This window comes from Aquila chrysaetos, chromosome 5 (genome assembly GCF_900496995.4).
Source record: "Aquila chrysaetos chrysaetos chromosome 5, bAquChr1.4, whole genome shotgun sequence".
Taxonomy (NCBI): domain Eukaryota; kingdom Metazoa; phylum Chordata; class Aves; order Accipitriformes; family Accipitridae; genus Aquila; species Aquila chrysaetos.
The window spans coordinates 63,389,353-63,402,214 of NC_044008.1; the positions used below are offsets into that span (position 1 = coordinate 63,389,353).

Genomic DNA, 12,862 nt, shown 5'->3' on the forward strand with positions numbered 1-12,862 from the left:
GGTAACAAAACGAGACATATCTATTAACGAGGGTATTTGCAGCGTCAGTAGAGGATTCCAAATGGCTGATTTTTTCCCCTTTTAATCTTCAAACTTCTCGTTAGGAAAACAAGCTTTTCCTCCATCCGCAGCCGGGCTGGGCGGGAAGGGCTGTGCCGCGGCCCCTCGCCCTGGTAGCGGGAGGGGAGCAGCGGGCAGGCAAGGCTTTATCTTTATGGTCCTCTTCCTTTAAACAAAGTGAACCCTCCGCATAAAGATTTTTCCAGTTTGGAAATTTTATTAGACCTTTAAGTAAACTTCAATGGAGAGACCCTTGGCTGTGACAGAGGCAGGAGGGGGGGAGGTTCGCAAGTTGCTTCGGCTCTGTGCCGGCCTTTCCCGGGTGGGTGCTGCACAATAAGGACTATAACAGGATCGATGGAGGCAAAGGGGCATTTTTCAGGCTCTTTTTCGTGTGTGCCAGACAAATGGGGCCAAACCCACGTCCCCACCCTGCCTTGGGAAAGCAGCACACAGTTTTCTGGGCACCTTGGGGAGATATGACCAGACAAGGTGAGAAGGAGGATGGTACTGATGGAGCCTGGGAGGCTTGTTCCCATCCGCTGTGCTCTTAGCTCATCCCCTGACACTGGATACATTTTCTAGCTTGGAAAACCAAGTGGAGCACAAAGCTGGCTCGTGTGGGAGGTGCCCGTGGTCAGAGGAGGGTTAAAGTGTGCGGAGAGGTCCAGGGGCAGCTCTGGGAAGGGGGTGTGCATGAAACAGGTTCACCCTCCCCAAGGCTCCAAAGACTTAGCCACATGGGAAAGCACCCAAGTATGAGGAAAAGGGAAAAACATCCCAAAATAGTTTAGTCTTGTTTTCTGCACTGAGACGCCCAGACAGGGTGGGAGTTCTGGTTGTGTCTGAGCTAAAAATTACAGTAAATAGAGAAGTGGCTGCAAAGCCCCATGTTCTGGATAAGAAGGACATGTGCAAATGCCGTCCATCAGGGTGAAGATGTGCTGGCGATGAAGGCCCATAAATAAACGAGGAGGGGGATGGAGTTAAATGAGCTCTGTGTCGAGGGGTGAACCATCAACCGCCTGCTGAAGCATGTCTTCCCTGCAGTGAGTTCCATAGGATGACACAGAGTGAGTGGAAGTGGCTTTGTACATAGGGACTGCTCCGAGCAGAGGTGGGATCCTGGCATCCCCCTCTGCACATGGGTCCAGGACCGCTGAGCCCACCTGGGAGCAAAGGAGGGCTGGTTCTGCCCCACTGGCTGGAGAAAAGAGCGGTCAGGACGGACCTGCTCCGGGCTGTCCCACTCTCTGCACCACTCTCCAGGCACATCTCAGCTGCTAGTGAAATCCTGGCATAAATACTGAAGTCCTTTGGAGGAGGTGATAGGGATGATGGGTGGGTCGTCCCTGTAACAACTAGAGAGGTCCTGGGCATTTGCTCCTGTGGGGATCTGCTCCTGCAGCACACAGGCCATGAGTGGAGACTCAGAGTGGAGGAAGGAACACTGCTCCTCCTGGGGGGATCAGTACCCCCGGGGAGGACATGGGGCCTGCTTTCCATGGGATGCTCCATGGCCCACTTTAACTGTTCAGGGATCGCCCACACCAAGCTCCAGCCTCAGGCCCCGTAGCGGGCCCTGGGATGGGTGAGCTGGTGAAAACCCGGCAGCAACTCGGGGCCCTGGGCTGTCCAAGCTGTGGTGGGAGCAGAGTTGACCCAGGTGTGAGGGTGGGAAGTGGAGCTGGTCCTGGGTGTCATGCCATCCTTGGTGAGGCAGGGTCCCACCTCCCAGACCTCTGGACTGCAGTGTAATGGCCGCATTGGAGGGGGCCTTCTCCACGGGAGGGGACAGGGCACCCCATGGGGCAGAGGTCCTGCCTGTGCAGCTGCTGGAGCTGGCTCTGCTTCCCTGGGCAGGGGTCCCTCTGGGAGCCCTGGCCCTGCGTGAGGATCTGCGCTAGGGGTGCAGGGGTGGCACCGAGGGCAGCAGCAGAGGAGAGGGAAGGTGATGGGCTAGCCAGAGGGTGGCAGCTCGGTGCCGTGGGCTGGGAGGCAGCGCCCGGGGTCTCCGGATGGGGCTGAGCCTGTCTGTAGCAGCAGCAAGCGCTGGGAGGGACATGGGACAGCAAGGAGCGGGGCAGCCCGACGAGCAGTGGGGCAGCCTGGGGGGGGGCCAGGGCGGCCCGAGGCAGCACAAGGGACAGCGGGGCAGCACGGGAGGTGGCAGCCGGGCAACACGGGGGCAGCACGGCGGGGAGCGGAGCTGCACAAGGGGCAGCACGGCAGCACGGGGCAGCAGGGCTGCATGAGGTGCAGCCGGGCAGCACAAAGGCAGCGCGGCAGAACGGCGGCAGCACGGGGGGGCGCAGCAGGGCAGGACGGGGGAAGCGGGGCAGCACAGGGTGGCTGGAGGGGACGCGGTAGGGCTCGGGCGGCCGCGGGGACTCGCAGGGGCTCCCCCGTCCTCGGCCCGCCCCTGCCGGGCACCTTCCCCCTCCGCCCCGGCGGCAGCGGCGCGGCGGTGCCTGCGGGAGCGCGGTGCCATCTAGGGCCGAGCCCGGGCTGCTGCAGGGCCCGGCCGGGCCCGGGCTGCGCGGCTGCCGCTGCGGGAGCAGAGTCGGGCGCGGCCCCGGGCCCCGGGCCCCGAGCCCCGGGCCCCGGGCCCGGCCGCGGGGCAGGAGCTGGCGCAGGCTGCGGGGCCGGTCCCGGGGCGGCGGGGCCGGGCAGGACCGTACCTTGGCACCGCACCGCCCTCCGCATCAAGCCTCTCCCTTCGTGCTGAACGCGAAAGCTCGGCGAGGACCGGCACCCAGGCGCTCCCCGGGTGACGGGCGGGGGGGGGGGGGGCGAGCAGCCAGCGGAGCAGCCGAGGGCTCTCCCCGGCCGGGAGTCTTCTCCCCAGGGGCTTGCGGGAGGTGGCGGGCTCTCAGCCGCGGTGAACCGCCGGACGCTCTGCTCCCGCTCCGGGGAGGCAGCCAGGGCCCGGGGCTGCAGCAATGGAAAGCCGCGCTGCACCCCAGCGCACGCCTTCCACCGCAGCGGGGTGGTGCAGGCACGGCGGAGGTGGGGGCCGCAGGGGGGGGGCTCTCGGGCAGCGTCTGGGGGAGCACCCGAGAGGCGCAGCCCCGCAGATCTGCTTCGCGACCACTGCGACCAGCGCTAGGCTTGGCAGCCACCCACCTGCCCGGACACTCTCGTGCTGTGCAACCCCACCGCAGCACTGGCAGCTCTGGGCTGGTCCTGTCAGTCTCCCCAGGCCATGCACAGCCGAGGGAGGGAGGGAGGGAGGGAAAGCTGGCTGGGGGTATGGTCTGAAGGAGAAGATGGAGGCCACCTCCTCACAGTGCATCCCCACAGGGCTAGTCCTTGGTGGGTGATGGGGCAGCAGGTGGAGAGGTCCCAGTGCTCAGAATTTGTCCTGGCCCTTGCAACGTGGATCTTGCAGAAAGCTCTGGGAGCACAGCTGGGGCTTTCTTGACTTTTGGCATTTAAGCCAAGGGCACGTACGTCAGGTCTTAAGTCAGTCTCCCAAAACTGCATGTAGCCTGCTTCCCAGAAGCACACTGGTGATGATGACAGTGCTGTGGCTGGACATCAGTTTGGTCTGCGACACCTTGCTGTGCTGTGAAGCCTTCTTCCTGTCCTTGGGAAGATCAGGCAGTCTCCCTGCCCACGCGGTGGGAGGTTTCTCCACGTTGCCTCTAGGTCTCCTTTGGTTTCAGAAGCAGACTGAGCCTTACCCGCTATTTGAAACTTGGCCCTGAAGCACCCCTCAGATTGGCTTCAGTCTTGCGCAGCTTGGTGATGGGGCTGGAAGCTAGTCACGTAGGCACAGTGCTGGCTCTGCACGGTGTGATCAGACCCAGATTAATCCTCTGGTGGGACAATACCAACTTCCTGGGTCGTACAGTAATAAGTACAGATGTGTCTTGAGAAAAGCGGAGCACAGCAATAAATCCCTCTGAATCAGAGACATGGGCTGTTTTCTCTATGCGTGCAATTTGCCACAACCTGCAGCTGTCAAGGGAAAAGCTAATGAAGGAAAGGCTGGACCCAGGCACATGGAGCCTAAGGGCAGCCCAAGAGTGATGGACTGGACAGCAAGGGGCTGGAGGAGGAGGAGTGACCAGTGAGGCTGAAGCTGAGGCTGCCTGCGTGCCCTGCCTATGTGTTGTTGTATTTCCAGGTGTTTGGGTTTCCTTAGCATTGATTCTACAGCAAACTTCCTGGTTTCAACCCGATTTCTACTATCTGCCCCTCTAAAGGCTTTCACTCTATGCTGCCGTCTACAGTGTTCGCTTCAGTTCCAGTTTAATGAAGTTTTGACCTGGAAAAGCAGAGACCACAGGGCGTTTTCCAGTGCACATCCTCAGGACACGACTGTGACACGGAACACACCTTGACAGAGTTGTTCTTCCAATGCTGCATGCTGTCCCCTCTCCCAGGTCTAAGCCACACAGTTTGCAGTTCATGGCAGGTGGGAAAAGCCTCAGTTTATACAGTTCAACTGCCCTGTCTCCTGCTGTAGAAGGGGAAACTCTTTGTATTCCTGCTCACTTAACTCACTTAAAATCAGTGACAAATTCAGCTATATGGTGCTGGCTGGGTTTTCCAGTGCCATGGACAGAGTAAATTACAGGGAGAAAGACCCTGTTCCTTCTCAAAACAACAGGAATTGATTTAATTTATAGTTTGACAGCCAGAATTGAACATAATCAAGAGCCCCTGCAGCTGGGTGCAGAGTGTTTGCCTTCCTTTTATTGAAAGAGCAGAAAGTAATATCCCCCCGACGGGGTGACTGGGAGAGAGATTTGCCTCTGCAGGGGGTCAGACATATCCATACATCTGCTCTTCTGGCAAAAACAGGACCAGGGGGTCTGTGTGAGATTACAGATAAGAAATGTAAATGCTTTTTTAATGAAGCTCCCCAGGTTACACCTTGCTGTTCACTCCCTGAAATCATTCTAAATTCAAGTATTTCTGTGGCCCAAGGAATTTGTTTCTTTCCCAATTATCTGCCTGTATTTTTGCCTATTTATTTTCTGTCTCTTTGAAGGTTTTACTGGCTAAGGCAGTTCCTGTGATGTCCTGTGCCACTTTGTGAGAATGTCCCCACTCCTCTGTCAAGTATTGTCATTAATGGTCGGTGAGAAACAAGGCTTTTTCAGCAGAACGTCACTAATCTGAGGGATAAATCACATGAAGGTTCACCTCCTGGGGTAATTCTATCAATTAACTCCATTTGAATACCATATTTGTGGCAAAACAAGCATTGTCAAATTGATTTCTCCACCTGGATTCCTTGGATGTCTGTTCTTGATTACTTGATGTCATTGATAACTGCAGTTACTATATCACTCAGAAACAACAGGTTTGCTGGTAAAATCCACCACCATGGTTCTGCAGAGCAGAACTCAGCAGAATTTAAAAGAAATCCTTTGAGCTTTTGATCCTGCATGTTGCAATGCTGAGCAAGAGGGGACTCTCTGTGAGACCCTGCTGTCCCATTGCCCCATGCAACCCATTTTGCAGGCTCACCACAATGCACCTGGTGATTTGAGGTTTTTTACACTTGTTACTTGGAAGGGAGTCTGAGAAGTCTTATAGGGAGCAAGGTTCACTCAGGAACCTTTGCTCACATGTAATTCCCTGTCAAGGGATGTTAGAGGAGAAGATCTAGGGATAATTTAATAATAGCCCCTTTTGGGAGCTATATAACATTGTGTGAGCAGCTTGCTCCGAGGATGCTGTTTGTGACACTGTGGCTCTAGTGTCATTCCTCTTTTGTTCACTGTCATATGGAAAGTCTCTTCTTTTCATGGTGCATTGGCTCTTTCTCAGGACACAGGCAGAGAAGAGCATTTCTGTGGGCAGGCTCCAGCCTTGTCCATATCGCATGGTACCAGGGATAACCAGGGTGGGCTTCCCTATGGAAAGCAAATACATGGCAGGCTGCTTCTGCCACTCTGATTAACTCCACAGGTTGTAAGCTGCAGCAAGAGTATGCGTCTTGGTCTCTGTCTTTTCTCTGTGGATTTATTTCCTTTTTGCAAATACTTCTGTAGTCCCCTGGTTATAGCCCAGGCAGAGTTCGCTGTTGGCTGAAGAGCCCTACTGAGCATCACCATAACATCAGCAAACAAATATCCTGCAGTGCAGTGCTGCTTCTCCCCCAGAGAGGCTGGGGGAAGAGCTAAATCAAGCTCAGGCTCCGTGGATCCCTGTGTTGGCTCAGTCAGAGAGCACAGCTAGTGCCCAGAGGCCTCCATACAATGGCTTGTTTCCCTGCATCCCCCCATGCTCCAGGTTTTATTTATAATCATTAGGATAGAAGCAGCCAGATGCTCCTGCTTTCTGTTGGGTCATGGCTAATGCTACTCACACTGTATTAAAAGGCCCATTAGCACTTGGATTTCTCTCTCTTTGAAGATGCACATGCGAATAATCAGGTTGTTTCTTGACCTTCATTTTGGTAACACCTGGATGATGCATGCTGGCCATTCTGCTCTGTGTCTGTATATGCAAGAGTGTGAGCAGAACACACAGATGGGTAGCACAGACCAGGGAGCTCCAAGGATGCTTCTGCTTTGCAACTGGCTTGCAGGCGAGGTCCTGCCTGTGATCGTGAGGGCAAGGGTGTGGGAAAAGCACAGAGGATAAGGAACCTTGTATCCACACTTTTGCTATCAGCAGCGTGAACTTGGAACAGCCCAGGGGAATGACCTTGGTGCTTTGAATGCCCCTCCAAGGTGCACACTGAGGACTGGAGGATGGACACTAGCTAGTAGAGAGGAGATTGGTTACTGGATCACCTGTCTGGAGGACAGATCCTGAGAAGTAAGACACCAAACAAGGATCACCACCCCAGACAATTGTCTCATTGGGTGTTGCAACGGCAGGAAAGGCTTAGGGACATTCACATGAGTTCCCAGAGCATTTCCAATTTTCTCCATGTTTTGGGTTTGTGTGGTGGGGTTTTAGTAGCAGGGGAGGGCCTGCACAGGTGGCTCCTGTGAGAAACTGCTAGAAGCTTCCCTGGGTCCAAGTCGGAGCTGCTGCTGGCCAAGGCCAAGCCCATCAGCGACAGCGGCAGCACCTCTGGGATAGCATATTTAAGAAGGGGAACCTGCAGCGGGGAGGGGAGTGGGATGTGAGAGGAACACCTATGCAGAGACCAAGGTCAGTGAAGAAGGAGGGGGAGGAGGAGCGCCAGAGGAGGGGATGCCCCTGCAACCCGTGGTGAGATGGCAGGCTGTCCCCCCCAGCACATGGAGGGGAGCAGGGGGGCAGATGCCCACCTGCAGCCCGGGGAGAGAGGAGCCCACCGCCGGAGCAGGGGGATGACCCCCAAGATGGCCATGGCTCCATGGGAAAGCCCGCACTGGAGCAGTTTGTGCCTGAAGGACTGCAGCCCATGGAAAGGACCCATGCTGGAGAAGTTTGTGAAGGACTGTCTCCCATGGGAGGGACCCCATGCTGGAGCAGGGGAAGAGTGAGGAGTCCTTCCCCTGAGGAGGAAGAGCGGCAGAGACAACGTGTGATGAACTGACCCCAACCCCCATTCCCCATCCCCCTGCGCTGCTGGAGGGGAGGAGGTGGAGAAAACTGGGAGTGGAGTTGAGCCAGGGAAGGAGGGAAGGGTGGGGGGAAGGTGTTTTAAGATTTGGTTTTACTTCTGATTATCCTTTTTTTGATTTGATTGGTAGTGAATTAAATTGATTTTGTTTTTTCCCCAAGTCGAGTCTGTTTTTTGCCTGTGACCATAATTGGTGAGTGATCCCTCCCTGTCTTCGTCTCGACCCATGACCTTTTCTTTATATATTCTCCTCCTCATCCCACCAGGGGGGAGTGAGCGAGTGGCTTTGTGGTCCTTTGTTGCTGGCTGGGCTTAAATCACAACAATCCATCGCTCTCCCATCAGCATCATCCACCCACCAATGCTCATGACACCAGGCAAGATGTGGTCCCAGCCCTGGAGTGGCAGGAAGGCCTCCCATCCCTTGGCACAGCTGACCCTCCCAAGTGCTGGGCCTGCACTGCGTTCACCGCAGTCCTGTGTCCTGGCTCAGTCACCGATGTTGAGCCATGGGCTTCTGCAGTTTCTGGCTCAAGCACTCCATTTTACTGGCCAGCATCACCACAGTCTTGACAGGCAGCCGGCAAACTTCTTGTCCTTATACATTACAGGCTGCTATGGCCTGGCTTTCATTGCTGAAAAAGGAGAACTCCTTTACCTGCAGGTAACTAATGTGTGAGGACAAACAAGAGGTAAAACCACAGGCTCACTTTGGGCTAGCTGAGGCTATTCTATGGGAAAATCACACCTTTTTTAAGAAGTGATAGTAATTTCATGATCCAAACTGGCATGAAGGTGGATGCCACTATGGACTCCCTCGCTCAGTCCCTCTAGTCTAGGAAATTATGCCATTTTTATAGGACGTTATGATGTCCTACATGTTCCAAGGACATGCCGGACTGGTGTGAAAACACAGGTTGCTGAACAGCTGCAAGCTCTACAGTGAAACGGGAAGCTGAATGCAGCAGTGTGGGTGACTGATGGCTGGACAGTTTGTGTAGTAATGTGAACCTGACTCCACAGAGAAAGCAGAAAACTATTCTTTGTAATCTGGCACTGCAAAACGCCAGCCAATCCCCAAGCTCTCATTAATATTACTCTGACATCCAGTGCAGAAGAAGAAATGCAATATTTAGAGCAAACTCCCTGCTTGGCCCACAGCCACCTCAGGAGCGTCAGACCCATGCTGACTTCTGCACTGACTGGCAGAAAGTGCACAAGCTAAATTCACTGGAACATCACTAGTGAAGAAGCCTCCATCTGCAACCGGGAATGGGCTCAGCTCTTGGCCCTGACTCTACATCCTGCCAAGGAGAGTCTACCCCAGTCTATTGCAGCTCTGCGCTCTGTCAGGCCCCCCTCAGCTGTGGAGCAGATCACCCCTGCCGTGCGTTCAGCTTGGGCAGGATGTTCCAGACACTAGTCCGTTTGGGATTCGATTTTGTGCAGTTTACATGAGCTGGACTTGCCTCTGAGGTGCTGGCAGGGTGGGCAGGAGTGTGCCTGGCCCAAAAGGCAGTGGGAAAGGGGGTCTGGGACAGCCTCATCCTGGAGTACCAATGCCCCAGGGTCATGCTGTGCCTTGCAGGGAAGTCCATCAGGCTGCTGATGTGATGCCTCTGACCATCGTTTTCACTCCTGAGCAGCAGAGTCCTCTCCGGTGCTGGGCCAGGCTTTGAAGCACCTTAAGGGCAAAGGCTGGGACCTGAACACGCTCTGCAACGCTATACCCGTTCAGGTCAGAGGGCATATGCACCGAGCCCTGGCTACAAACTCTTCCAGCTGCATGCCCAACAGCACCCGTCATCTCCCAGTGCCTCCTGTCACAAGGTGACATCTCCATCTCTGGGCAGCCATGAACAGTCTCTTGCAGTGTCACAGCTTTGTGATGCAGGACAGAACTGTCCCTCAGAGTGCCCTCTCCTGCTCCGTGGTGTTTCTGGGAGAATCCCTTTGCCTGAGACCAATATATTGTTGTTATTGTTTTTCCCTCAAGGTCTTCTATTTTCCACTAATTCTGCTTTGTATCTTGACCAGACTGGTTATCTCTACAAGCAACAAGTCTTACAGGAGGCCTGAGTGGGCCACTGACCCACGTAAACTCTTCATATTGCCCTGTGTCATCTTTAATCTACAGGTAAACCTGCTCTTCTAATAAAACTCCAGATTATAGGGGATAATGGATAATCAGTATAATATACAGGCTCTGTTAGCAAACAAATCAAAGCATCAGTATCATCTTGGGAAAGTCTTGGAGATAAACATCCTCCCTTGTCTGTTCGTTGTATCTGTCGGGATATTACTTTTAAATCTCTCTTGTGGCATGGCTGATGTTATCACTTCAGCTGAATTAGTTAATCAAACTCTGCATTACTGTGTGTTATTTAAGTATTAATGGGCCAGATGGGGTGCATTTCCTCGCAACCCTGAGGCAGCACTGATTTTATAATGACTCTCCAAGCTGGGGCTGATTACTGCATGTGATCTTCACAAGCTGGAAAGATGAGGCATTCGGGGGAAATTAGACTGTAATTTAGCATTTATTACCAAGGGGTCGGGAGACCTGTTCCAGGAGACTCGCTTGCTCCCGGAGCAGTACTCTGCTTCACACCCCTCCCCAGCCTGGCAGGAATTCAGAAGGACCGTGGCTTCCCAGATCACCGACAGTCACTTGCAGACAGCCTGTTTCAGCGCCGGCACCGCACGCGGGACAAAGGGGCTAAGGACGACACCGGGACAGGCCATGTGCCTCATACAGAGCACACGGGCACGAGGAGCGCCGAAAGAACACACAGATAGGAGGCTGCAAACCAGCTTGGGCTTTCCCTGGTCAGGAGGCAGGTTTTGATCTCTGTAGCCTTGGTTAGACCAGAAAGCAAGCCATTGGCCCATTAATCAGGCACCTCTGATGGTTGCTGCTCATTGCTACAATGGTGTCAAACAGTAGCATGCTGTTGGATGTGCTCCTGACACCCTCCACAGCCACTGTCAGACAGTCTGCCTTGCATGGACCTGAGCCCTGTTTCAGAACGGGACTCTGTGCATGCGAAGGGCATGAGCCATTTTCAGACAGTCCCTGTAGCGCTACATAAGTGATTTTGAGAAATAGAGATGTTGTCTGCAGCATTAATGTCTCTGGGTGGTCCCTGGTCCTCATTACAACCCAGGCAAAGCTCACTGCCTCTGTGCACCCAAAACGTGCACCAACAGACCACAACTGTTACTCCGGATGACTTTGAGATGGATGCAAAGGATGGCTTCAACATCCAGAATTTCTCAGAGAGAACTACTCCAAACTTCTACAAGGTCATGCCAAAAATTTGAAACCAAGATCTTTCCCAGCTTAATCAAGCACCCTATCTATAAGACAAAAGATAGTTTTCCAAGGAAATCTGAATCACAGCAAGAATTAAGTTGGCAAAATGTGTGAGTCATTCACTTTATAAGTACTACAGGGACTAAATTCTGGGATGTCCCTACTTCTCCACCAACAAATCTGTTAGGCTAGGACCACTCTCACCCAAAACAAGGACCAAAACTGTAAAATAAAAGACGTTTCCTCCTTAAGCATGAACCAGTCTTTGAAATTCCTGCCCAATACATGATCTGCCCAGACAACATTGCAGCTGAAACAGCAAAGGACAGTCGTGTGCTTTCATGAACCTCATGATCAGATTCAGAGTTTTTTATTTACTTCCTGCGAAATCTTCGTAAGACTGTTATTACAGACAGTTTTGTCACTTTACAGAATTTTAGTGAAGTCACAGCTCTAAATACTGGCTTGTGCACACAAAACCAAGCCAGCAAGGTTGGACAAAATTGCCAGGATTCATTTGATGAAAAATACCACACACCATCTCAGTTATTTCACCAACTAAAGAAACATTGGCTGGAAACCCCATGCCAGCTGGTCAGAGCCCTAAAAAAGCTTTTGTGCTCCCAAAGGTATAAAAGAAATGCATTAAGCACAAAAAAAGGTATTTTCATACTTCCTAATTATTCACCTGAGCAGAAAATCATTGGCACAGGGAGGAAACAATGCAGCAGTGGGGCAGGAATGGACAGATAGAGCACTCGCCTTTGGGGAATGTCAACTTTTATTGGGAAACAATTTAAGATCTAAACTGATGTTTCCCTTCCTATGTGGCTACAGGGAGCAGAGCCAAGTGCTGTGAGTGAGCTTTAGGCTGCAGGACTGTAACATTTAAAACGTGCGTGAACAAAGAATTTGCCATTCGAAGGAACAAACCTTTTATTTCATCCAGAAGTGGGGAAAACTGGGAAAAAAATACCATGCTAATTTGAGCTATTGTGTGAAGAGATGGGAGTCAGAAGGAGAGACGGTAAGTGAAGTATAGATTTGAAGGAAGACTGACAGAACAGATGTAAACAGCCACAGCAAGATCTGGAGGTTTGGACAGGTCCCCACTCAAAGTGCTTGCTTGGATCACTGGAAAAGAAAGGGAAGAGCATTGGCACTTAGAATAAAGGGAGACAGTGTTTGGAAAGCAAAGCACTGAGAAAGATAAGGTTTGCCTTTGGAAGTAAGGAAGAAAAGGGATATTGATGATTAGGATTGTTTATGTTGGGGTACTCTGGTTACAGTAAAATGTAGTGGTTCTTTTTGAAACAAACAGAAAGCCCGAGAAAACTCAGAGTGGGTTTAGAGAGCTCAAAAATAAACAGAGCTGTGGCCTGGATTGTCTAGTATTTGTAAACAGGCCCTGAACAAGGCTCATATGGAAGAGAAGCTTGTGAGCCATGGGGAAATGGAGGAGACCGGAGAATCGCAGGGTAATCGGGGTTTGGAGGGACACCGGTAGGTCCAGCCTCCTGCTCAAAGTTGGGTCAGCTCCGGCGTCGAACCAGGGCGATCAGGGCTTTATCCAGCCTGGTCCTGACAACCTCCGGCGAGAGGGACGGTGCAGCCCTGCCGGGTACCTGACGCGGCGCCTCACCGTCCTCACAGGGAAGACGCTTTCCTTCCACCCGGCTGGCACCTCCCGACACGCTGTGAGGAGCCGGCCTCGGGCTCGGGCTCAGGCTCCTTGATGGCAAAGCCGCCAGGCCCCCTCCCCCGCGGCCTGCCCCGGCCCCGCAGGCCCCCGGCACAGCAGCTCCCCGCGGCGGGTCCGGGCCGGGCCCACCACGGCCCCGGGGCGGCAGCGGCGGCGGGGGCGGGCGGGGGGGAGGCCGGTGAAAAGGGCGGGGGTTGCTAGGCTCCCGCGTTGCTAGGCCCCGCCCCTCAGCGTGACTGCAGGCAGGGGAGTTCCGGTTGGG

The 12,862-nt window shown here is 53.6% G+C and overlaps 1 long non-coding RNA gene across 1 annotated transcript; it reads right to left on the reverse strand.

The window, feature by feature from the left end:
* Positions 1-11,816: 11,816 nt before the first annotated feature.
* LOC115341967 lies at positions 11,817-12,732 on the reverse strand. The gene is made up of 2 exons (XR_003923585.1): positions 12,541-12,732; positions 11,817-12,032 (listed from the first exon to the last, which is right to left on the reverse strand). It is a non-coding gene; the product is annotated as an uncharacterized LOC115341967 (long non-coding RNA).
* Between the last annotated feature and the right edge of the window lie 130 nt (positions 12,733-12,862).